This window comes from Ursus maritimus, unplaced genomic scaffold (assembly GCF_017311325.1).
Source record: "Ursus maritimus isolate PB19 unplaced genomic scaffold, ASM1731132v1 scaffold_9, whole genome shotgun sequence".
Lineage (NCBI taxonomy): Eukaryota > Metazoa > Chordata > Mammalia > Carnivora > Ursidae > Ursus > Ursus maritimus.
Genome location: NW_024427107.1, coordinates 48744202 through 48771285, shown reverse-complemented (window position 1 = coordinate 48771285; position 27084 = coordinate 48744202).

Here is a 27084-nt window from a genome sequence, read left to right as displayed (position 1 = left end):
AGGTTCTGTGGTCCAAGGTCCTACTTCAGTGCTTTAGAGCCTAGTATTGGGTCTAATCAAGTCCACATACATTCGTACATCTGTTCTCTTTCATTCAGATGGCGAGATGCCTGTTGGAATTACCATGATCCTGAGGCTCTGGGTGTCAAAGCCCCGATAAACTGAGATAAACCACCTGAAAAACATGACGACGACTGACAGCCCTTTTGCAGGAAGCCCCTTTTGAGCAACAGTGATGCCATGTTGACCCCATAAGGCTCTCTCCATAGTACTCTTATCTATTCATATGTCTATTCCAAATCTAAGAATAGCTGCGAGCAAAAGAAAACAAATACCCAGAATCTAAATGCCTTTCTCTCTGCCAGGAGGACAGACTGCAGAGCGGCAGGTGCTCAGGAAACCCAAGACAGCCCTCTCCAGACCAGCCAAGGCATGGAAAATAACAACTGTGTTTGCGCTTTTTAAAAAATAAATATTTAAAGTGTGTGCTTTCCCCACTTACTTCATATTTTCTTTTGTCCTTACTTCCATCTTCCTGAAGGTAAGCCAGGCTGGCAGTTCTCACAATTATTTCAGCCACATTAAAACGTACCAGCTTCATCTGTGGAACTGGCCTGTCATGCTGTACGTATCTATTGAGTCTGGTATGGAATCCCTTTTTATTAAACTGTGCAAATGGAGTCAGATCGAGGAGCAAGTGCTTATACCTCATGTGGGGAGCCACTGCGGGAGTCCCTCGGAGAAGCAAATTCTGACTGCATCAAGACAGAACAAACCTGAGAGGGAAGGAAAGAAAGTGAGGGGGCTTTTCCCAGAAGGAGGCCTGGAATCCTGGTGTTGTACGGCTGAGGCTGCAGCTATCAACCTTAGAGGAGTGGGAAGGAGTAAGAGGAATGGTACCCAGAGTCTGAGCTGATGACAGGTGAGAACAGGGCACCCACAGAATGCATCAAGAGGGAAGACTTTTTTGAAAGCTCTGCTTGCATTGACTAAGAGGATCCTGAAAGGGGACAGCCTTTAGCTGCATAGAGAAAGAACGCTCAGCAGTAATTGCAGAAAGAATGCATGGATAAGGGAAGAAGAAACCCTAGTTCAGGTCCTAAATTAATACAATCTTAGAATGAGAACATTTATGCCATCTGTTAAGTTTCTAAATAAGGGAATGGAGGTGCAGGAAGCCGTTATAAGTTGCTTGAAGCCACAGAGTCCCTAATGTACTGAGTTGCATTCATTTTAGGTGAATTCCCACAAACTTCCATTGTAAAACAAAAGTAAGAAAGCATATACTGTTGCCAATTATTATAATTGGAGTTTCCCCAGAAGTGAACCCTGGGACAAGGACTGGTTTGCAAGTTTGGGAGAGACAGGGGAGACTGGTTAGGGGAGTGGAGAAGTAACACAGACATGGAAAACGTGCCAAAGAAGCAATAAAGGGCATGTTATTGAACAAGTTGCCCCTCTGGGCACTTGGAGATAATCCAACTGGGGAAGTCTGGGAGATGGATAGACCGCATGCTTCAGATTCTCCCACTTGTGGAAGGAGCCGGTGTACTTGTCTATCAACTTCTCTCCATCACTGGTTGAGGGGAGCGCCTAAAAAGAGAGAACGCCCTGGCCCTTCCAGCCTGCTCTGCAAGTGGGCTGAGCAGACCTCTGCTGCTGTAGAAAAAGTCCTTGGACAAAACCTTGGAGATGCTGCCAACTGTAAGCCCGCAGGAGCGCAAGCAATGCAAGGATTTGAAGGATGTGTATGACGCACCAGCAGTGTCTGCTATATATTTAGCTATATTTCTGCTCACCTCTATTCCAGAGATAATTAGGAGGTGGAGGCTCCCGCTTTCTCTTGCTCACTCTGTGACTTGGTTCTTTACAAGCATTATAGGGGTGGCAAGCACTAAAATGCAACCTCAATAACTCAGTTTTGCCATTGATCCATTTTTGCAAACTCTGCACCGTAAATGCTGCATGTGGGCTTAAAACACATATAATGTGGTTTATAGCCAAATCCCTCTATGTACCAATGTGTATCATCATAACACAGAGCGCAGACGCACAGGTATGTAGTTCATTTTGTTAGCTTCCAAACTGGCATAAGTATGTCCTAAACTTCTGAACATTATAGCATTTTAAATTTAATGAACTGTGAAAAGATTGAATTGATACCTATAATTCAGGTCATGGAATTTAAAAACATAACCTAACCCCCAGAGTCTTTGTTAATCTATCAAAGGGATATATAGGCATACGTCACATCGGCTTCACAAATAAACAAGTATATCTCATTGAATTTATAAAGAAGTCTATATCTCAAATAAAATTGTATGTCTTCTTCTGGTGCTGCCTGAAATACTATTTGGAAAGTTGACTTCTAGAATAGTTAAATTTAAAGTCATTTTAATGTACAAATCTCTGACAAGAACTAGAAGTGCAACCTATCACCCTGAAAAAAAGATAAAATAAATGTAGATTTAAAAAGGACTTGAATTTCTTTAAAGCTCTCAGAAAATGTTACCATTTAGTAATGACATTCCCTATTCATTTGACCTCAGCTTGACACGCTGAATTGCTCTGAACATCTGTGGCCAGACACATACGTTCTACATCTTAACTCTTGCTTTTCTAATTTGTACAGAAATGCACATTAAAAGAATGCCAAGGCTAGAGCCAGAGACAATAAAAGAAGAAAAGTCACAAGTAATTATAAAATCCACATCTACCAGTGCAAAGAGGTTACCAACATTTCCCCGCCAACGTTGATAACATTCCACATGGAAAAAGCTCAAACTTGGAGATATTTCATGCCCCTTACCTGATTCCATGGATTCAAAATGCTTGGGTTAGTAATACCTGAACTTCTGTCTCTAGAACTAAAATAAAATAGGAACACCCTCATGACTGTCGGACTACTGAATAGATAATGATATGATTGATTATAAGGGATACGAGGTACAGAGAAGAGATATTGGATTATTTCAATACAGGCAAGAAAATTTCAGAAGTGAGCAGACCTACAAACTAATTTTCACGAATGTGTTAGGTGTTCCCTGTAATGTAACACTAGTGTAACTCAGTCCCATAAAGCTGAAAAAGAGCAATAGATTTTGTGGTCACAGTTTTCAGTGATTCTTCATGGTTCTCAGCCCTGGCCACCCATTCAAATAACCTGAATTTAAAAACACAGTTCCCTGGGGCGCCTGGGTGGCACAGCGGTTAAGCGTCTGCCTTCGGCTCAGAGCGTGATCCCGGCGTTATGGGATCGAGCCCCACATCAGGCTCCTCTGCTATGAGCCTGCTTCTTCCTCTCCCACTCCCCCTGCTTGTGTTCCCTCTCTCACTGGCTGTCTCTATGTCTGTCAAATAAATAAATAAAATCTTTAAAAAAAAAATAAAATAAAAAAATTAAAAAAAAATAAAAACACAGTTCCCAGGCCTCACCTGGCATCTCTGAGGTTAAACCTAAGAATTAAAATGATTTTAATATTCAGGCAGAGTTAAGGATCACCACCCATTTTTGATAGTGAAGAACAACAATTCAAGTGGCTTTAATAGACACCATTTGTTAATTTCCTAAGAAGCCGTAATTGAGCTACTCAGTTATCTATTAAAATAAACATTTTATTTTAAAAGCAGATGATTAAATATTGACTCTTCCATTCAAAAGAAATTCATTGAGCACCTATCATGTACCAGATATAGTAATAAACAATATGTGTGCAAAGATTAATAAAACATGGTTGCTGTGACCTCATGTTCAAGTGGGAGAAAACATATTTGTTGATACAATAATTATGAGGTACTGGAAGAAATGTTCTAAGAGGTTATACAAGATATAGATGAAAAATAGAAAAGGCAGCAATTAATTCTACCTAGGGAAATCAAGGAGAGCTTCATAGAAGAGGTAAAAATTAACTGTTCCTTGAAGGGAAGTTAGATCTTGGAAAAGTTGAAAAAATTGACAAAGGATTTTATGCAAGTTTTAAAACATAGGCTCCTGTGGGCAAAGGATTTAAATAAACATTTCTCCAAAGAAGATATACAAATGGCCAATAAGCACATGAAAAAATGCTCAACATCACTGATCACTAGGAAAATACCAGTCAAACCCAGAGTGAGACACCACTGCACAGCCATCAGAATGGCTACTATTAAAATAACAACAACATGGGGCACCTGCGTGGCTCAGTCGTTAAGCATCTGCCTTTGGCTCAGGGCGTGATCCCGGCGTTCTGGGATCGAGCCCCACATCAGGCTCCTCCACTGGGAGCCTGCTTCTTCCTCTCCCACTCCCCCTGTTTGTGTTCCCTCTCTCGCTGGCTGTCTCTCTCTGTCAAATAAATAAATAAAATCTTTAAAAAATAAATCAATAAAAATTAAAATATAAAATATAAAACAACACAACAAACAAAAGTGTCGGGAAGGATGTGGAAAAACTGGAGCCCTTTGCACTATTGGTGGGAATATAAAATGGTATAGCTGCTATTGAAAACAGTATCGTTGTTTCTCAAAAAATTAAAACTAAAATTACCAGATGACCCAGCAATTTGGTATATTCACAAAAGAATTGAAAGTAGGTTCTTGAAGAGATATTTGTACACCCAGGTTGATAGCAGCAGTGTTCACAATAGCTAAACCATGGAAGCAATTCAAGTGACCACTGATAGTTGAATGGGTGGGCAAAACGCAGTATAGATACACGCAATGGAATATGATTCAGCCCTAAAAAAGGAAGGAAATTCTGACCCATGCTACAACATGGATGAACCTTGAGAACATTATGTTGAGTGAAATAAGCCCATTATACCAAAATAATACTGCATAATACCATTTTTATGAGGTATACTAAGTAGTCAAATTCATAGAGACTGAAAATAGAATGATGGTTGCCACAGTAAAAAGAAAGGAATAGGGAGTTATTGTTTATTGGCTCTAGAGTTCCAGTTTTATACAATGGAAAATGTTCTGGAGATGGATGGTGGTGATGGTAGCATAAAATATGGAAGTACTTAATATCACTGAACTTTTCACTTAAAAATTGTTAACATGGCAAATTTTATACTACATGGATTTAACCACAAGTTAAATTGAGGAAAAAAACAACAACGTAGGCTCCTAATGTTCTGTCAGTAGCACCACTTTCTTTTCAGTTTGGAAGGTTTTCTTGGGTGATCAGGTGATTCTTTTTTTTTTTTTTTTTAAGATTTTATTTATTTATTTGACAGAGAGAGAGAGAGACAGCCAGCGAGAGAAGGAACACAAGCAGGGGGAGTGGGAGAGGAAGAAGCAGGCTCCCAGTGGAGGAGCCTGATGCGGGGCTCAATCCCAGGACACCGGGATCACACCCTGAGCCAAAGGCAGACGCTTAACGACTGAGCCACCCAGGTGCCCCTGATCAGGTGATTCTGGTCAGTTCTTCATAGGGTAAAGGACGTGGTCTAGGTAAGTACCAGTGGAGTGGGCAAGATTAAAATTCAGCTGGCCAAGGGTTTCTACACTAGACAGTCTTGAAGAGCCACAGCCAGACTGGCAGACATCCAGAGGCAGTCAGAAAAAGCTGTGGTTTAAACAAGTATGAAAACCAACTCTAAAGAACCTCTGAAGAAACAAGATCAGAAACAATCAGAAATAAGATTAAAATGAAGGAAGACTGCAAATAGGAAAGAGAGTGATCTTAGGAAATTTCTGCAAAACCTGAGTGGCGATTGGGGTAAGTCGTCCTTCCCACTTCCATTGCACCAGGTAGAATTTACTGAGGTATGAACAGGAGTCTGGCACTCATTCCACCATGTATCCAACTTCTGATCTTGTGTTGCTGGAGCTGGGCCCAAAAGTGTAGGTAGGAACACAAAACTGAGTTGGCTGGTTAAAACAGAAAGAGGTAGATTTTCATGGACAAGGACAGTTAGAGAGAGAAAGCTATGGAGTTGTGGCCGTGGCCACTTTGGAGGGTGTTTTTCGGACTTGCAGAAGTCAGTGTTTATTCATTGAACAAATCCTCTTTACGTGCCTTTATTATTTGTCAGGCATAGGAAACAAGTGCAAGTTCTATCCTTCCAGAGTTTATAGACTAGTGGCAGAGAGAAACAAATACATTCTTGTCAATTACTTGAAGATTAGAAATATGCTTTACGCATATGTTTATCTTCCTTGCCTCCTTCCATCCCATCCCTACCACCATTCCCACCATTGTCCCCAGAATTGTTCCGAAACTTAATGAGAGAATAAATGAATATATAAATTAATGGTTTAAATTTCTAACATCAGAACTCTATATGCAAAAAAGCCCGAGTTGAAAGAAAGCTTAAAAATTGTGTAGAATAAATCCCTCACTTTATAAATGAGAAAGTGGTATTAAAAGAAATTGTAACTTGTTCAAGGTCATAGCTAGAATCTCTTGTCTTTTATTTCATCCAGGGCTTTTTTCACAAGACCCTTATACACTGTCAAAAGCCTTTCTTATGGTCTCAACGAAAATTTCTCTTTGGGATAACTTGAGACATGAGAAACACATAGAACATCACAAATTATACCAATATTTGTCAAAGTAAGAATAAACAGTAATACATGGCTAAAGACATTTTGAAAAAGAAGCTTAATGGAGGACGGGAGACACTAACCTTTCCAGAATGCAATATATTATAAAGCTGCTATGACTGAAGATGTGATAAGCTACATAGACAAATTAACAGAACAGAATAAGTAGCCCAGACGCAGAGTGAAGAACATATCAAAGTTTTGTATGGTATAAAATGGGTATCGCAGATTTAAAATTTAAAATTACTTTTTAAAGGTGCTGGAACAATTGAGAAGTATCTAAGGAAAAAATTAAATTTTCCCTTTATACTTTATAGTAAAATTCCAGATGGATTTAGGAATTAAATGTAGAACAATAGACTGACCAAAAAAATCTTCAAAAAATTGTAAGCAAATATTTATTAAGTTTTTGGAGGAAAGAAGATGTTTATAACTTGGGAAAACTCACAAAGAAAGTGACAGGTATGATTATAAAATGTTAAAGCTAGAAGTTTCAGAAGTTTACCAAAATTGAAAGGCAAAAAACAAAGAAAATATTTGCAGGAAATCTAACAGAATTTTAATACTTGTATTCTACTAAAAACACATAAATCAATAAAGAAAATACCACAAACATATAGGGAAGAATAGTAGAGACAATAATATGATAATTATGAACATAAAATTAATAGACAATTTATGAACATAAAATCAAATTGCTAATAAGCACATGGGAAAACACTTTTTAAAAATTTTTTATTTATTTATTTGAGAGAGAGGATAGCACAAGCAGGAGGCAGAGGCAGACGGAGAGGGAGAAGTAGACTCCCCGCTGAGCAGGGAGCCCAACGTGGGGTTCGACCCTGGAACCCTGGGATCATAACTTGAGCTGAAGGCAGACACTTAACTAACTGACCCACCCAGGCACATCACATATGGGAAAATACTTTATGTCAAAGGCCACCAAGACATATATTCACCCGTAAGCCAGGAACAGGTCAGACCACACAATGAAGCATAAGTAGTAATTACTGGCAAAATTTCTCTCAGATTATAAAATGAAGGGATATCCATTTGTTTTATGGAGTTCCCTCATGACAAGCCTCAACTTACGTACAAAACTCTTGGGGGTCGACTTCTTAGGCTGCCTTTTCAAAACAAAGTAATTTAATGCTAAAAAGAAAGAGAGTGCCCACGTGATGGTTGAGGAAGGAATAACTGATTAAGTGGATGGATGGATGGATGGATGGATGGATGGATGGATGGATGGATAAATGGATGAATCAGTAAAACCACTTTAAAATAAAACTTTGCACCATTTATTACTTTAAGATTCAGATAAAATATAGGAAAAGAAAATCAACAAACTACAAGAAAGCAACAATAGGAAAATTAAAAATATTATTGGATACCAAACTATATATATTTGACCAAGATGACACAAGGGAAGCCATGTCTAGTTTTTGGCTTCAGCAAAACCAGTGGTTCTGTGAATAGAAGAGTAAGTTCAGATAATACAGAAAGTATGAATTACTACTCATGCTCAAAGGGATCATATGGTCCTTTTAGAGGGTAGTTGCAGATTACATATGAATATTTAGCTGGAGGAAACACCCATCTGACTGCCATGCAGGGGAGCAGAAGACAATGGGAGGCTACAGAATCCACCTGCCCTTACACTGTGCTGGGATAGGCTGATACCCTAGAAAAAAGTCTGACCCAAGAGACCAGAGACCTGGGTTGTGGTCCTGGAGAGAAATCAAGGACAGAATCCCAGAAAATCACAAACTGGAACTGGAAAGGAACAGAGACGAATGCTTAAGGAGAAGCAGGAGAATTTGGTTACAAACTGAAGAGAAAGGAGAATGATAAACAATGAGTGACTGACAGAAAGATATGCCCCACGGAAATCAAGAAAGCTTACGGTTAAAAATAAGCCATAACAATTGGTAACGAAGAGATTATTAGAGAACCTAATGAAAGCTGTTGCTTTAGAGTAAGGGGAGCATAAACCAGACTACACTGGAGTGAAGAGCCAACACAGAGGAACTAAAACATCAATGTAAAATCTTTTTTCAAGAAGTTTGATGGGAATGGGATAATGGAATTGCTTTGAAGTAACATTGGTGAATGTTAAAAATGAACAAATAAGTTAATATTGACCAAAGCAGTATGCATGCATCAACTTGCTATGATAATGAATCCTGAAAAAATTGTTCTGATTTTTACAAGTTGGTTCCAATATTGGTTGGTTCTAAATATTTCCCAATCTTTATTAGCACACTTATGTCATTTTTAATAGCCCTAGAACTCTAATGTCTATTAGATTTTTGTAAATGGAATCTAAGGATCTCATGTCCCATCCCAACTCTTCGTTATTTGGTATTCACTAAGCATCAATAATCCTTTATGTCAAGGCCATTTGATTTTGTCTTGTCCACGTAACCCTTGGCAATGTAACCCCTGCCGTGCAACTCTTTTGTTGGCTACGTTCTTCTACAAAGAGCCTTTAGAGGTGTCCCTTTCATATGCCATCTACCTTGCGGAAAAATCACCCTTATTAACAGGTTATAGGAAAAAATTTAGTTAATAGAAACAAGTCATTGCAAACAAAAAGGCAAAGGGCTCAGAAAAGCCCTGTGTTTCTTGTGTAAGGATTTTCATTAAATTCCCAGGCAATGGGCAAGAGAAAGGCATGGGGAGCCATGGTCATCTCACAGTCCTCTGTGTTGTTCATGGGCCTCCTGAACCATGCTGTTGTTTGTAATTCTTCCGCAACTGCTATCTTGCTCCCTAACCACCATCTACTTACTCCATTTCTGCTTATTATATATTCTTGGCATGGCCACATCAGGGGACCTATAGAGGGAGCCATGGCCATGTTTCAGTTCAAGAGGCAATGAACCCATTTTGAACGTGGGAGAGGCTCATGACTTGGCCGCCTCCCAAGAAACACATACCACCTACCTGGTGTCAGAATCCTGTAATGAGAAATGACTATACCTTGCAGAGCTTTGCTATCAACTGTTCTCATGCCAGCATAGGTCAAGTACATTGCCTAATAGGAGGCATTTTCTAACAAGGTATCTAAAACTTACCCTTATCAAGAATATAATTAGACAATTAATCTAGCACCTGGACTCACATTCTCCGAATTTAGGACTTCCCAGACCTGGCCCTGGGACATAGAGAATGCCAAAGGACCTATTTGAGAAAAACACATCAGGAAATCGGAATCTAGACACTACGATTATGTCACTCTGGCATTTTGGCTGGCCAGCCTTGGCTCAAGAACATCTTTTAACAAGATGTACAGGACTGTTAGCGGGCCCATCACGGGAAATGGTTCAGGTGTCAAGAACCTAGGTCTAACCAACACAAGGCAACCCTGCTTCAGACGATCCCCCGACACTATGATGTTATGAGTCATCTCTGAATACCTCCTCCCTCAATCATGAGAGCACCCTGGGAGTTGTGGTACGTTTTGACTCCTGCTCCTTCAATTCCCACTTTCGTTACCTCTGATCCATCTACTCCCTCTGGCCGCAGACCCCATTGGCAGCCCTGCTCTAGGTAATGCTGTGTAATGCATTGGAGATTCATGTCCCCCTAGCCATTGTTGTCAGATAGATTCCTGGAGCATGCTGATGCTTAGAAAAATTCTTCCGTCGGTACACTACCCATCGGCAGTTGTCCCACCAACCTCAGCCCCGAGTCTATTGCTATCAATACGCACTGTCCCAGCAATTACGACATCATTCTGAGTTCCGTCATTTATCAACAAGCTTCGTCCAGGAAAACCCTGCCGTGACTCGGGTCCCTAGTATGTCTAGGGGAGAGCTGGTCTCCTGCTGTCAGACCCTGGCCTACCTAGGAGTATAAAACAGAAACTCACTGGCCGTTGGTAACATTCAATAGGTCAACACAGGGAAATCTCAGTGCAATTCTAAGAGAGTGATCAAACACATTACACACTTTACTGGGTTCTGTCCCTATATAGGATCTCAGCTCATCCCCAGAAGTGACTTTCAAAGTAGCATTAAAAGTCTTCTCCACTTGGGAATTATTCCAGAACTATGTCCCTTCCTTTGAATTTTCTACAACCTCGTCCTTAGGCTTCCCTCTGTCTCAGGCTCATATGATGTTATAACTTAGTTTGCCTGCCTGCTTGCACCCTTTTTTTGTTCTCTCTCTGTCTCTTTCTCTCTCTCTCTCTCTCTTTCTTTTTCCTTTGTACTCACTTGGCTGAGTGACCAAGTTTTCTACTGTTTACTTTTTTTGTGTTCTGGCCTTTTGACACTCAGCTCTCCATCTGTCAAGCCCCGCACCCTGCAGGATCCCCGGTTCACCATGAGAGGGAAGACAAGTAGGGCCCCAATCTTGTCATTATCAAGGAACAAGAGATACATCAAGAAAAATGCCAGTTTGTTTCTTCTTATTGACTATCGGCTTTTGTCTACTAAATCTTCTCCTTTCTCAGAAACAGTCCACAAACTCAGAGTTAGCTCGTGGTAGCCTGACTCCGGACTTTATAAAGCAAAGTGCCCACCATCCGCCACTCCACCCGACTACAGGACCAAACTGAAAAGGAGATTAGTCATAACCCTTCTCGATTCAAATCCTAGCCCTTCCACTTGTCAGTTCTATGAAACTTTGTGCCTCTGCTACCACTCGAGTGAAATGTAAATAACAATATTTGTATATACTATATGTAGTATATATATCATTGAAGAGATTGAACTATTTCAAGGTCCATGCAAGCCGTCCATATATCCCTGTAGCAAATGCTCAATAAATTATAGCTTTATTTCTATTTCTACTTATAGACTTCTGGCACCTCAAAATTAAGACACAAATCAGCTCTTTTAATGTTTGGTCTTGGCAATTATTACAAGATTTCACATAGTTCAAGAAAATATCAGAAAACAAAAAGCTAGAACCAATCAGGTTCTCCTTCAATTAACCCATTAAACTCATTCTGTTTTTTTTTTTAATTGAAAGCATCTCATACCTTAGGATAATTTTTTCAAAGTTTTCATCCATTTGCATTTGTTTCAGGTAAGTGAAATAGTCTTCCCCATACCTCACCCCAGCCCCTATGCTTTTCTCTGGAAAGTTATACTTTTTTTAATGCCTCAGAGACAATCTATTAGGTGAATAATTTGGAGCCCAAAATGTCTGTTTCATTTTATTTGTTTTCCTCTAGTTTGATAAAGTGGCCAATATCACTTGACATGTCCCTAAAGTATTCAGTGTTAGATTTCTTTCCTTACTGAGAAAATAGCATATACAGTAATTCTTCCTCTACTATATATAAATTCCAAATGCTACCTTAGCAGAATTATGAAATAAAAATGAATGCTTTTTTAAAGCATTTATGGAGACTGGGGAATAAATGATAGAATTTTCTTATATTTCTTGTATATGCAGATAACAGATACATTTAATGCAAGAAGGAAATAGAATTTTAATAGAATTTTTAACTAAAGATCTTGAAACAAAACTAGACATACATTTTAATTGAATTTCTGGCTCAAATTACAGCAAACCATTATAAATCATTAGGAATCAGTTTTAAAACTGCTTTCACTTTTCCCCATATTACAAACACAGAGGTAAGCTTTTACAGCTTCAGATAAGTGTTAATAAATTACCCGAATTTCAAAATTAATGGCTGCCCGGCTGCTTTGGGGAGATATCATTGTGTTTCATGAATATTTTGATTTTGTGATTAGATCAAAATGCACTGAATTCCTAAACAGTCATAACCAAGGTCTGCTGATCATAAACTGTTCTTTTTTAATAAATTATATTCCTCACAAATCTGCTGATATGGAATAATTAGAAATTGGTTGCCTGCATTTACTGTAATATTTGCATGACTTTAGATCTCCACCTACTGATCTAGAGGCCGGCAGGAAATGTACACATTGTACATTTCTAAATATACTTTGCCTGCAGAGATAATGGTTTATATTGTGATGGTAAGAAGGTTTTTATTTGCAAAAAACAAAGAGGTGTCACTTGCCAGTTCTGGAAGACATTGATTAGGCAGTTTATGTCATTCCCATTCAGAACTTATTATTTACAGCTTTCTTGTTTCCTTTCCTTTGTAGGAGATAAAGATCTGTATCTTGTAAACTGCTTAAAGTGTGTCTATTTTGTCTTTTAAAAGTCTTGAAATACATTTTATAGAATGCAAGCATCCTGAAACTAAATGTAAACTGAGTAAAATACAGTATCCCAATTTATTATAATATCTCCAAGTATAATCTTTAAATTTAGTGGTTTATAAATAGCTACTCTGAGGAAAAAAAAAAAAAATCCCCAGTGTAAATCCGTTTTTTACCATCTAAAGCACAGGTATGTAAATTTGAACCTGTATAACCTACACTACGTATTCTGATAATTAAGCACAGTCATTGTAGAAGCCGCTGACTGCAAACACATACGGCTATTTTTACTCTAAATCTAATGATCTTTCAGAGTTGAGTGACTCCAGGAGCTAAAAGTTTGTGTTTCGAATATTCTAATACAAGAATATTTATGGACTATTCCTGCAAGGCTCATTGAGAGAGAGGTTTTCACCAAGAGTGAACAAGAACAATTCTTGATAAAATGCAGGAGAAGGGTACAGGAGACTTTCAGCTGCTTCTTGCAGCTGAGGTCTGGAGGAATAAACACGGGACTCCTGGGGGTAATGTTTCCTCCAGTAACAGTATAGTTGCCCTCCTCTGAGTCTTCATAAGCTAAGGCCAAGGGGTTCAGAGTTTCCTAAGCCTAGTGGAGTTCCAACACAGAGCAATCCCTCCATGGGTCCTCGGATTGGGACTGGGCTCAGATCAGTTGCCTTGGTTGTGGTTCATGGCACCTGGCATTTCCTCAAAGAGCTTTCAGCCTTGGCCAGTCATAATTGCTTACTCTTGGGAATCATTGCAACTCTTCAATTAACGACAAACACAAGAGGAAGTAAAAAGAATAGCTAGATTCAAATGATTAACAGTCCATGGAAAGATTTTCAATGAACAGCATTTAACCTTAATGAAAGATTCTTCCAGTCCAAAACAGTAAATGCACAAATGTTCATTTGTTTGTAGGAAAGTAAAAGTCATATTTATAATTGAGAAGCCAGGCCTACTATGGCTTGGCATGTTAGCAAATATTTCTAAGAATCTACCCCAAAATCCTGATTAGAGCCAAGGAAAGGAAAATTCAGAATATAAACAAAAGCAGAACATGAACTCAAATGTAACTAGTTTACCTCCCAGGGCTGTTATGGGGATTAAATGAGAGAAAGTATATGAGACGCCTAAGTGCCTAGAGTATTCAGACGGTCCACGACTAACAGTGGTTCAACTTAAGATGTTTTGACTTGATGATGGTGTGAAAACAATACATATTCAGTAGAAATGGCACTTTGAATTTTGAATTTTGGTTTTTTCCTCGTCTGGTGATGCACAGGACAGCCCTCTCTCATGACACGGGGCAGTGAGCCACAGCTCACAGACACACAATCACAAAGATAAACAACCAAAACACTTAACAACCATTCCACACCAACAAAATTATTCTGTGTTTCACTTTCATTATTCAACACTGTTATAAAACAGGTTTTGTTAGATGATTTTGCCCAACCGTAAGCTAATATAAGTGTTCTAAGCAAGTTTAAGGTAGGCTAGGCTAAGCTCTGATGCTTGCTAGGTTGGGTGTATTAAATGCATTTTCTACTTACTATGTTTTCAGCTTCAGATAGATTTATTGGGACTACAACCTCGTCATAAGTCAAGGAAGATCTGTATAAATAATAAATATTACATAAAAACACAAAACAAACACCATCCACAGAGATACTAAGGTTTTTATGGAGACAAACTTTCAGCATGGATTTTTTTTGTTCTCATCTGACCTCTTTTATACATTCATTCTGTTTCAGCCATCTGCAATTTCTACATAAATCTTTATTTATGCTTCTATTTGCATTGAAAAAATGCAGGTGAGAATCTTCTTTTTTTTTTTAACTCTAAAGAGAGGTTGCCTACATTAGTCATACATGTCCGCATTTGCACGCACAGAAGGCGTTTCTATACCACAAGCAGCTCTGTGCTCCTTAAGGGAAGGTGGAATCTGCACTGTAGAGCCACGTTTTCCCAGAATCAAACCTGTCATCGGGAAGCTTAGATCAAGTTAACATGTTTTCTTCCCTCTGGATATGTTTATGTACCACAGATGCGTATTCTTCACGTTTAGCTAGCTCTTTTCAAAATATATGGTTACTATTTTAAAGTAAAGGAGGAATTTCTAGTACTAGAGAATAGGTTACTCAAGACCGATTCATCCACTTAACGAATATTTATTGAACATCTGTTCTATGACAAGCACCGTGCTAGGCTCTGGATACAGAGATGAATAAGGCCAGATTCCACCTTCAGGAAGCTCAGTCCATTGGGCCAAGAGAAGACCATGTGTCCAGTTATAGTTCAGTGTGATCAGTTCTATGCTGGAAGCATGCACGGTATACTGTGTGAACAAAGGAAGAGCTCTAAAACAGACGGAGTGGTCAGACAAGACTCTCTGAGATGCTTGGAGTTTGAGGAAACCAGGAGGGGTGTCATGGACTAAGGGGAGTAAATTGTGTTCCCTCGAAATTCATGTCGAAGTCCTAACCCTCACTGTGAGAGTGTTCAGAAATGGGGCCTTTAGGAGATAATTAGGGTCAAATGAGGTCATGAGGGTGGGTCCTCGGAGAGGGAGTGGTGCTCTTGTAGGAAAAAGAAAAGATCTCTCTCTATGCACACGTGTCCTGTGAGCACACAGCCAGGTGAGGGCCACCTCCCAATCAAGAGAAGAAAACCTCGGAATGAAACCTACCTTCCTAACATCTTGATCTTGAATTTCCCAGCCTCCAGAATCAATAGAACAGCTACATTCTAGGGATGGAACAACTAAGAAGCTCAGCAAGGTAATAGAAGACCTAAACAACAATAAACCAGTTAAACCTAATAGACTTTTATGGAACACGGCACCGATCAACAGTAGAATGTACATTCTTCTCACATGCACATAGAACATCCTCCAAGATGGACCATATGCTAGGCCATAAAACAAACTTTGATCAATGTAAAGGGATAGAAATAACACAAGATATGTTCTCTGACCACAGTGGAATGAAATTAAAAATTAATAACAGAAATTTGCAAAGCACAAAAATACAGGGAAATTAAACAACACACTCTTAAATAACCACTGGATTAAAGAAATCAAAATGGAAATTAAAAATACTTTGAGATCAGTGAAAGTGAAGACACAATGTCTCAAAACTAAAGGGATGCAGTTAAAACAGTGCTTCTAAGGAAATTTATACCTGCAAAGGCCTGTGTTAAAAAGGAAGAAAGATCCCAAGGCAGTAACTTAAACTTTCACCTTGAGACACAGGGGAAAAAGAAGAGGAAACAAAACCTGAAGCAAGCAGAAGAAAGGAAACAATGGAAAGTAGAGTGGAAATTAGTAATGTGCCCCAGGGTGACGTTAAGAAATATTCTAGGGCTACATCAAGACCCGGGAAAAAATCACATGCAGAGTATTAACGTTCATCATAGTTACGAGGTCAGGGTTGGGAGTAGAAGCACACAGCTATAAAAGTATACCCTAAATTCTGGGCCCTGTTAACATAAATCCTCAAAAAGAGTTCCCTCTGTTTATGCTTGTATTATGAACATATACACTTACATATACTTACCATGAACGTAGACTTACATCTCTAAGAGAACGCTATCCTTGTGGATCCTTCAAGTCCTTCTTCAGTGGACATGTCACTGACACACCCGAGGGTCTTTGGAAGGAGTAGATTACCGTAGATAATCTGAGCATGGTTAGTGGAACTGCAGGGACTGCCTGGCTCGGTCCTGATCCGGTGCTGGACTAGATAACGCCTATGGCACAGTTTTGATACTAGGATGTTGAGTAGTTCCAGCTCCACTTCTCCAAAGCTACTAGCTGACACTGATCTCACCTAATTATTCGTATCATTTTGACCTTTATTTTGAAGTCTGAAATTATCATACTAATCCTTAATTTTTTTTTCAGGTTTTTATTTATGCAGTGGTGGTTAAGATCATGCGTTCTGAGTCCTGATTTTCTGGGTTCAAGTTCTGGTTCTTCATCTTCATCCTCACATGAATTTGCTCAAGTTATTTAGCCTATCTGTGCCTCAGTTTCCTTATGTAAAGTGGGGATAAAAATAACCACATGGGGGGCGCCTGGGTGGCACAGCAGTTAAGCGTCTGCCTTCGGCTCAGGGCGTGATCCTGGCATTATGGGATCAAGCCTCACATCAGGCTCCTCTGCTATGAGCCTGCTTCTTCCTCTCCCACCCCCCTGCTGTGTTCCCTCTCTCGCTGGCTGTCTCTATCTCTGCCAAATAAATAAATAAAATCTTTAAAAAAAAAAAAAAACCTCATGGGAGGCACCTCGGTGGCTCAGTTGGTTAGGTGACCAACTCTTTTTTTTTTTTAAGATTTTATTCATTCATTCATTCATTTGAGAGAGAGTGAGAGAGAGAGAGAGAGAGAGAGAGCATGAGCACAAGTGGAGGGAGGCAGAGGGAGAAGCAGACTCCCCACTGAACAGGGACACTTACGTGGGACCCTGATCCCAGGACACTAAGATCATGCCCTAAGCCTAAGGCAGAGGCTTAAGGCAACCAACTTTTGATTTCAGCTCAGGTTATGATCTCGGGATCATGAGATTGAGCCCCATGTCAGGCTCTGAGCTGGGCATGGAGCCCGCTTAAGATTTTCTCTCCCTCTCCCTCCGCCACTTCCACCCTACCCCTACTCCCCACCATTTGCTTTCTCTAAAGAAAATACAAAACAAACAAACAAACAAACCACATGGGTTTTGTTTTGTTTTTTATAATGAGTACATTTATAGATACATTATTTAGTAGAATGCCTACCATATAGGTGAATACATGTTGGTACTAATTATTTTCTACAAAGGATTTATACATACAAATCTTATTTAATTCTCACAATCAACTTGGGAGATATTTTATTCTCACTCAACAAATTGGGAGCAAGTGGCCCAGAAGCCAACGTTTGCCATGGATCCACACCTGTACAATGGATTTAGGTGCAGGTTTTTTTTCTTTCTAGTCCAATGCTTTTCACACTGCATCATGCCAGAAGGCAGTAGAACGTGCTGAGGAAAGTACATGGACTACAGAGCCAGTAGACCTGGTTTAACCCCACCTTGTCCACCTTCTAGGCATGTGTCTTTGGCTGAGGTACTTTACCTCTGAGCCATGTGTATAAGATGAGTACACTAATTCCTACTTCGTGAGGCTATTATAAAAATAACTGAGGAAATATACCTAGCATAGTGTCTGTTGCATATTATGTGATCAACAAGTGTTAATTTTCTTTCTTTCACATGTCCTCTTAGCAATGAAAATATTCCTTCCTTACAGTGAGCTGTGCTCGAGAGAATCCCTCTGTGGCTGACAGATCAAGAGAGTCAGCTTTGAAATGCTCTCTCAGTGCTTTGTAATGTTAAACATTTAATACAATTATTACAACTGAGATGTGCTCATTATTAGCGGATGGGATGAATGTAAAAGATTAGACGTCTAATAGTAAGTTTGTCATAATTTTAATGTACCAAAATGCCATTTCTAGAGGCAGGAAGAAGTCTGATTTTGTTTTATTTTTTGAGCCCTAAAAAATAACAACAAAACAAAGAGCAAATAAATTTTAAAACAAAAATTAAAATGGCAGGGGTCCTAGGGGAGATAACACATACATAGATAACATTAGTCTAGTTATGGGGAAATAGCCCATATACCCAGCCTTTCTAATAAAATGAAATATCCAGACTTATGTGACCCAGTTGAATATTCACTATAAATTAGAAGACTTATATGAATGGAGGGGAAAATTGCTAAAGGTATAAAACAAAATTTCCGCAGTTGCATACAATTTTTTTTTTTGTCTTCTGAACACAGGAGGAGAGAAGATTTAAAAGTTGCCAAATCAAGTAACTAAAGCAAAGAAAAAAAGAGAGATCCACTTAATATTGTTTTCTAAGAGGAACCTGACAGAAAGGTATCCCTTCAGTGCCCCACCCCCAACAAAGTTGAAGGTTATTACCAACTGCACTGAGCCAAGAGGGGAAGGGAATAGCAGTTCAGAACAGAGGATATGAGCAGACTAAAACGCTGAGTTGCAACGAGGGAAAATATGCTTTTGCCAAGAAATCTGGGAAAATGGGATTTGATAAAAGGCAGTCATCAACATGATGGAAACTTCCAGGTCACTTCTAGATACAGTTTTTAGACGACCTGGACCAGAATCACCAACATCAAAAAATATAATAATTTGTTTTTCCTTCTGCGATTGCCAGCATTTGTGCCGAAAACAAGACAGCAATATCCAAGCCTTGGCTCTGTGGCCATACCTGAGTGACTCTGGAGAAATAGAACTCTGATGGCCACGATATGATATAATGCATTTCGTCCAACTTCATTGATAAAGCTCTTCTCTCTTAAATTTTCAAAAGTTATTCACGCCTTACAAAATGGACCGAGCACTCGCAACAGCTCCATTTCCTAGGCATTAAACAGGAACCAGGAACATTTGCAGAATTATAAGAGGTCAAGGGAATATTTTATTAAGATAAATTTAGACTTCATTCTAAAGTTTAGTTCACTGCCCTTTTTTGTGGAAAGAACACTGAACATAAGACCTACAGTCTTAAGTTTCAAGTATATGATACATTATTGTGAACAATGTGGTACAACAGATTTCCAGAACTTACTCATCTTGCTTAACTGGAATTTTATGTCCATTGTTAGTAACTTTCCGTTTCCTCCTTCCCCACTTCTGGCAATGACCATTTCAATCTTTGATTCTATGAATGTGACTATTTCTGATGCTCAAATAAGTGGAATTATGCAACATTTGTCTTCCTGAGACTGGTTAATGTCACTTAGCATCCTACTCTCAAGTTTCTTCCATGTTGACACATATTACACGATTTCCTTCTTGCTGAAGCCTGAATAGTGTTCCAGTGTATGAGTACAGCACGTTTCATCATCCGTTCATCTGTTGATGGACATAGAGATTGTCTCCATATCTTGGTTATTGTGAATAGTGTTTCTGGATGGCTATTATTTTAAAAAAGGCAAATGTTAGTGAGGATATGGAGAAATAGGAACCCTTTTACACTATCGGTGGGAAGGCAAAACAATGCAAACTCTATGGAAAATAGTATGGAAGTTTCTCAAAAAATTAAAAGCAGAACTACCATATGATCCAGCAATTCCATTTCTGGGTATGTAGCCAAAAAAAATTGAAATCAGGATCGCAAAGTGATATTAGCATTCCCCTGTTCTTTGAATCACTACCTTTTGATATTTCATGTACTCTAGTTTTATGTTGTTGGCCCCTTCCACATTTCACATTCTCTTCAACTCGATTATAAACTCCTTGAAGATAGAAATCCTGTCCTATATTTAATAATAAGTATTGACAAGTTGGTGATGATGTGACATAATATCTTTGAGAACCTCCAAATTTTAAATCACCATAATACACAACTGCCTTTCTAAAAATTCATTAAATTAGAACTGAAAAACTTAAGTGAACCCTTCAACCTTAGGCAGTTACTGTGTATAAACAGAGAATAACCTGGTTAGTTGGAGCCAACAGTGTTGGCTATGTTCATTCCAGAGTTTAGAGGCTTTCTATTCAGTTTTAGGCCCAGAGCACCAGTGATTCAAATTCATCTTTTAAGGAAATTTAAATCATTTGTACCTGGTCATGTTCAAAAATATTAGTTGATTGCATAAAACACACAAACACAGATCTAACGACTCCCTTACCATTGGAAAGGGTCCTCTAAGCAAATAATAAAATAAGGGCACCAAGCTATCATGCATGCACCAGTCAGCCAAGAAACTAGGGTGCTCAGAGTAAATTAATGAGAATCTTAAATGTAAAAAAATGACATCTTAAGGAGCCAAAGAACAGAAGTCCTCAGTGCATGTGTTAAAAGTAAGAAGTACATTGCATATTCCACATAGGGACTTATGCTTTCTCATCCTTATCCATCCAATCGACATCAAAATCATGACACCTCTCCCTCTCGACACTGAACTATAGATCCCCAATACCATGCTATTGTTTGCACCTACTGAAATGACTGCAGGGAAGCCCACATACCTTATTGCAGAGGGAAAGATAATAATTTGATTATGAAGCATGAAATAAGGCCCTGAATTATTAGGATAAAGTGTATATAACACTATCATAAATCTTGGCTTTGTCTATGAACCTTACTTCAAATCACAAGTGCAGACATCATACAAAATGCTGTCAAATCATGTTTATAATACCTCACTTTTGTTAACTTTAACTTAGAACGATGCAGGTTAGCATAATCTTTCAAGCTATCCAAGGATCTGGTATTTTGTTAAAAATAAAAATGCCCTTCCTCATTATTAGAATGAAATTACAAAGAGCCCAGGGTACAACAGAGGGGGTAAGAGAAAGGTAGAAATAACCAAAATATAAACCATAATATAGTTATATATTAAATATAAATATATAAAAATATAAGATATGAAGTAACAAGTGCCACAAAGGATTGTTGAGATGGAGGAAAGAAAGGTAAGAATGCCTGAATTCTACCTTTACCTGACAATTTCTTCTGTCTGAGTAGGACTAAGGAAGCAATACATACAAGGGACAAAGATAAATGGGTGCATTATCACTTTAGAATTAGCTGGGCTAGGGCCCAATACTCCAGTGCAGTGTTCTCTGCGAAAGCCGGTTTGGAGAATGTATCTGATGCCCGAAGCCCCTACAAGGCTACCATCTCACATTCTTAAATCTCCAACTACTCACTAGAAGTGATGAGAATTTAGGGTTTGTAAGAAAAGAGACACTTTCAAGAGATAATTTCAAGAGAGCCCTGGCACAGCTTGTCAATTACATCTCTCAAAGGCAATGAATGGGAAGAAGAACAAAGAGATCTTGGTTCCACACTACATCAATTTGCAATAGCAAATCCATCCACCAGTAAACATGGCCCAATAAATTTCCTTTAATCTACCCAGATTGTAATCGAAGGGGGGTAGATAGAAGGAACTTCCTACCTCCCCCACAAAAAGTATCAAATGCTTTGGGAACTCAAAGAAAAGAGGGATGTTGAAATCAAGGGAAAAGTATGTTTCTGATTTTTTTTCTTCAGTTATTTCTTCCCTGCCTACTTCCTCAGTTACTGTTCCTCCATCTATTTCTTAAGGCTTCCTCCCAGGGTGCACTGCACTGCTAGAGGTGCAATCCAGGTATAAAATACCATCTGGGTGCTAATTAATCTCAAATCTAAAGCTCAGTTCAGACCTACCTCCTGAGCTTCAGGTAGTGTCCATGTATTATGCATGTTATCTAGCCTCATTCGTCTTCACCTGATGAGACAACGAAGCCATTCAATTTTATCCTCAATCTTTCCATCTCCCTTTTCTCCCACCGAGCCTGCTTCTCATGCATTATTATTTTTTTAGTCTCATTTCATAGCACCATATCCAACCAATTATGCAAACTAGAATCTTAGAGTCACCACTGACTCTATTTTCCTAATCTCCAACATCAATTAATAGAATACTACCAATATTCACTACTAAGTATGTTTTGTTTTCCTCCTTTAATTCTCTTTTCCCCATAGATTGTGTTAATATCTTCCATCTACTGTTGTTGGCTGTGGATTTTTGTCCTTAAACCTGTTCTTAACATAACTTCCTTCTTGGTCCATCTAAAATGTTAATCTGGTCATTTCATTTCCCTGCTCAAATCTGTTCATGGTTCCCATCATCTGTAGGACAAATTCTAAGGTTTTAAACATGGTACAGCAGTTCCTCCCCAAACCCTGCCTACCTCTTGGATATTCTCTGCTGTTCCCTTCCTCCATCCTTTGAGCTCAAGCAAGACTTGCTTCCTGATGATTTCACCAAACACCTCCTTTTTTCAGCTAGCCTGTGCTCCTACTAGCTCTGAAACTTGGAAAAATCTTCCTTCTCTACTAAATTTCTTCTTCTGGATAATTCTTTGTCATACTTTAAGATCCAGCATACCTGCAACTTCCTCCAAGATTTCTCCTTTGATTCACTCCTCACATCCCCCAAATAAGACTCAATTATATTCTCCTTATCTCTGCTCCCATATTTGCTTGTACCTATTGGTGTATCCACCATCTCCTCTGGACAGTGAGATCCTTCGTGGCAGGATTGCATATCGTTTTGGAACATAATAGCCACCTATGAATATACCAATTCATACAAAGAAAGGAGGGAAGAGGGGAGGATTTGAATAGGGTTTAGTTTAGAAAATCATTTTGGCAACCAATAAATATGTAGAAGAAAGGAATTAGAGGCAGAAGGAACCTCAGCAAATGCATGAAATGTAAAACTCAAGGCAATGGGTAGAGAAAGATATATGGAAGAATACATATGAGAAGAAAACAAAACTGAATGGAAATTTTAGGGCAAATGGTGAGGGACCAGAATACCAGTTTGAAGGGTCTGAACTTCACTAAGCAGGTGAACCACTAAAAAATTTTGAGCAGAGGGCGCCTGGGTGGCTCAGTCAGCTAAGCGTCTGTCTTTAGCTCAGGTCATGATCCCAGGGTCCTGGGATCCAGCCCCACATCAGGCTCCCTGCTCAGTGGGGAGCCTGCTTCTCCCTCTCCCTCAGCCTGCCACTCCCCCTGCTTGTGCTCTCTCTATCTCTGTCAAATGAAAAAATAAAATCTTATAAATAAATAAATAAAACTTCAAAAATAAAAAAAAAATTGAGGAGAGATAACTGTACTAAGGTAGCTTTGTGAAAGGAATCTCTGGTTGTACATTTGAAACTAATATAACATTGTGTGCCAACTATAACTCAATAATAGTAGAAGTAAATGATCTATGGTTATGGGTAGGGTGGATTAGAGGAGCGAGCAAGGGTCTGGAGGAACCAGATAGAGGTGTGTTGCAGTTTTCAGAATGACATACAATGAGGAGTGAATTGGGGAAGTGGATTTGGGAATGGAAAAAAATAGATAAACCTAAGAGAATTTTCAAGGTAAAGATTGCCAGCAGTTGGTAAGGATTGAAAGTGGAGAAGCAAAACAGGGAACCTGTATGACTTAGAGAATGGTGGTCTCATTAATGGATAATGGAATTCACAGATGATGCTGGTGTAAGAAGATCGACGATGAATACAAATCAGAACACGCTGAGCTTGAAGGTTCTTTGGCAGATGCATTTAGAGATACCCAAGTCATTGGAAATTCAGGGTTGGAACTCAGGAGAGTGACCTTGTCTTCAGAAATAAATTAGGGAGCCATTTGCACGGATATCAGAGTTGGTAAAGAAACGTGGATGTCTTTATCGTCCATCATCCTGAGGTAATGAGTTCACATTTTTTCCAAATCACATTTTATCACACTAATATTTAAAATGTGCTAGTGCAAAGCCTTCCTAAGATAATATAAGAATTCAACCCTCTCTGTTTGCACACTTTATTCTGGATACGTCTAGGAATGTCCCACATCAGGAATCATTCATCCCACATTCTTCTGCTCCAACCTCTTGTTAGTATCCACTTCCCACAAGCCAGCCACCTAAAGTGCAGGGGAACCAACGAAGATTCAGAGAAGCTCAAAAATAACTTTTCAGAGTACAATATTGGAGATGGCATGGTCTTAACCAACTTCCATGTTGTAGCTATACTTACGAATATCTGGAGTGGGATAAAGAATTGGTCAGTGGGAATTGTAAAAATACGAAACTATGAGGTCATGGTGGTAGAAGCATTGGCAAGGTGGATATGGAAATCACCAAGAACTTCCTGAGAAGAGTATGGAAAGAAAGGTTGTGGGCCAGTTGCTAAAAATCAACATGGATGGTGAGTAAAATTTCTTTAACCTTTCAGCATTGAAACTGGATGAAGAATGGTATAAATGAACTTTAAAAGAACTACATGAAGACTTACCTAGAGGTTACTGTGTGGAACAAAGATTATGTTTATTGATTTATTTGTTCTCTCTCTCTCTCTCTCTCATAAAAGCCAATATAATTCTACTTACTAAGGAAATCCAGTTGCTGTGATTTCAAATATGGAACTTTATGGTATGTGAAGCTGTATTTTCTATGTCGTTTATATATGTGGGAAGTGTTAGTCACAAGGAGGTTAATAAATATTTGTTGAATTAATCTGATCCAGAGATAACAGTATACTTGTAACTCAATATGAGGCAAACACAATTTCTAAAAACTCCAATTCACAGGACACAAAATAGAGGTAAAAATGTTGCCAAGCACTCAGTCCTACCCATTATTCATAAGACCTCCTACACTAAAACAAGCTCTTCTTATTTGCTTAAAATAATAATTTGCAAAACTGTGATTTAAAAACAACTTGAGGGGCACCTGGGTAGCGCTGTCATTGGGCGTCTGCCTTTGGCTCAGGGCGTGATCCCGGCGTTCCGGGATCGAGTCCCACATCGGGCTCCTCCGCTGGGAGCCTGCTCCTTCCTCTCCCACTCCCCCTGCTTGTGTTCCCTCTCTCGCTGGCTGTCTCTGTCAAATAAATAAATAAAATCTTAATAAATAAATAAATAAATAAATAAATAAATAAATAAATAAATGAAAACAACTTGAAGGGTTTGTAAGAATGGTGGTAGAAGCCCGTTTCCCATAGGGCTACGGGCATTGTTAGAAGTTTGGCGGTCTCGGCTTATCAGATGTTGTGCATCTTTCTGAGTCTCAGCGTTGTTAATCAAGATAGATGGCAGACTAGTTAATGCTGCTGTTAGTGAGACTGTGGTAAAGATTAGAAGGTTATCAAACAGATATAAACAGGAGTTCCAGGATTCCTATCTAACATATGAAATTAACAACTAACAGGTATCTCTCTTTGATAGTTGATTTGATTGAGTGCATGTGGATAAAAGTCAACAAGCAAACAACTTGATTGTCTGCTGAATTAATAGAATGGAAGAACTTTAAATGGTTCTGAAAGCTAATTTAATTCAGAAACCCCAGTGAGGTTCCAGCTCTTTAGTGAAACTAGTGAATAAAACGTTGGCAATTCATTCAGAATAAAAATGCGAGCATTAGCTTCTTCTGTTCTTGGAATAAAAATTTGGTGTTTAAAAATGTTTTTCTCAAGGAGGGAGCATGACACGTATGGATATGTTCCTGTGATCCTCTGAAGAAACACTGGAAATTAAAATAAGGAAAACTGCCCTTTGAATTTGCCTTGACTTCATAATCATTTCTATTTCAATCCCTCTCTTGCCTTTGTCTTCCCAGACATTTCATTCACTTGTATTTCCTTCCTTAGCAATTAAAATTGTTCCTTTTCTGGGCCCATTTAAATTTGAATTGCTGGTGTGATTTGGATATTTCAGCCCCTGGTGGGCATTTATTATAGTCTATTGTGCTATGAATCAAAGCATGCAGAATAGGATAGAGCAGGGTCTAGACTCACCTCAAGTCACTTGATCATTGTGCTCCACCCACCCTGCCTGTTTCCCCAAAACTCAATCTGCTGTCTGCCTTGGGGAAACTTTGTCCTTTTCTCTACTTCAATTCTCTCCTTACCTGCACTTTCTCTAAACAGATCTTACTCATCCTTCTTCCTCAGGATAGCCTTGCCCAACCACTCACTCCCCACCAACTCCTGCCTCAAGATTCACAGCACCTTCTGTTTTTCTTCCATAGATAGCAAGATAGCACTTTCCATCATGGTACTTAGTTAAGCACTTAAGCAGGCAAATCGTGGTTTAGAGCCTTTCTCTTATACTGTATTATAAACTGTATGAAAGCAGAACCCATGTTAGTCCCATCACTGTGCATGGCAGAGTGCATAGCAGAGTGCCTGGTCTGGAGAGAGAGCTCAGTAAGCACTGTGTTGACCAGATGACACTAGAGGACAGAGAGGAATCCACAGATCATTCCAGAACAAATCCAAATCCAGGTCTGACCTCAGATTTGTTGTCTATTAGGGCCCACTTGGGAGCCCTTCCAGAAAACAGATCAAACATCAGCAGTCCACTTAGTTTGAACATTTCCCCCACATCAGGCTCCTTGTTGTGTCTCTAGAAAGCCTCCTAAAAGAGAACACCCTGCTAGATATGAATAGTATTTTTGGTAAATTCTAAGCTATCTTGTACCTCCTTTCTTCCTGTAATGTTTTTTTCTAAAAAACCTGTAACTTGGCATTTTCGTGTACCTTTCATTAAATCAAGCCTTCTCGGTAAAAGAATAACACAGGCCAAATTATAATTTCCAAAAATTTCAAGTAGTTATTCAAATTCTAGCCTGCACAATGCACACGACATCATGTCGAATGGAAAAAGCAGTATTCACAAGCGCTTGTATTGTCTGAGCCCTGCTGTGTCACTGCAGATAGCAATCTGTTAACAGTAAAAAGAAAAGACTGAGGAAAAATACACTGAAATGTCAACTGTGGTTATCTCTGAGTTGTGAATTGTTGTATTGTCTTCTTCTTTGTGTTTTTCTGTATTTCC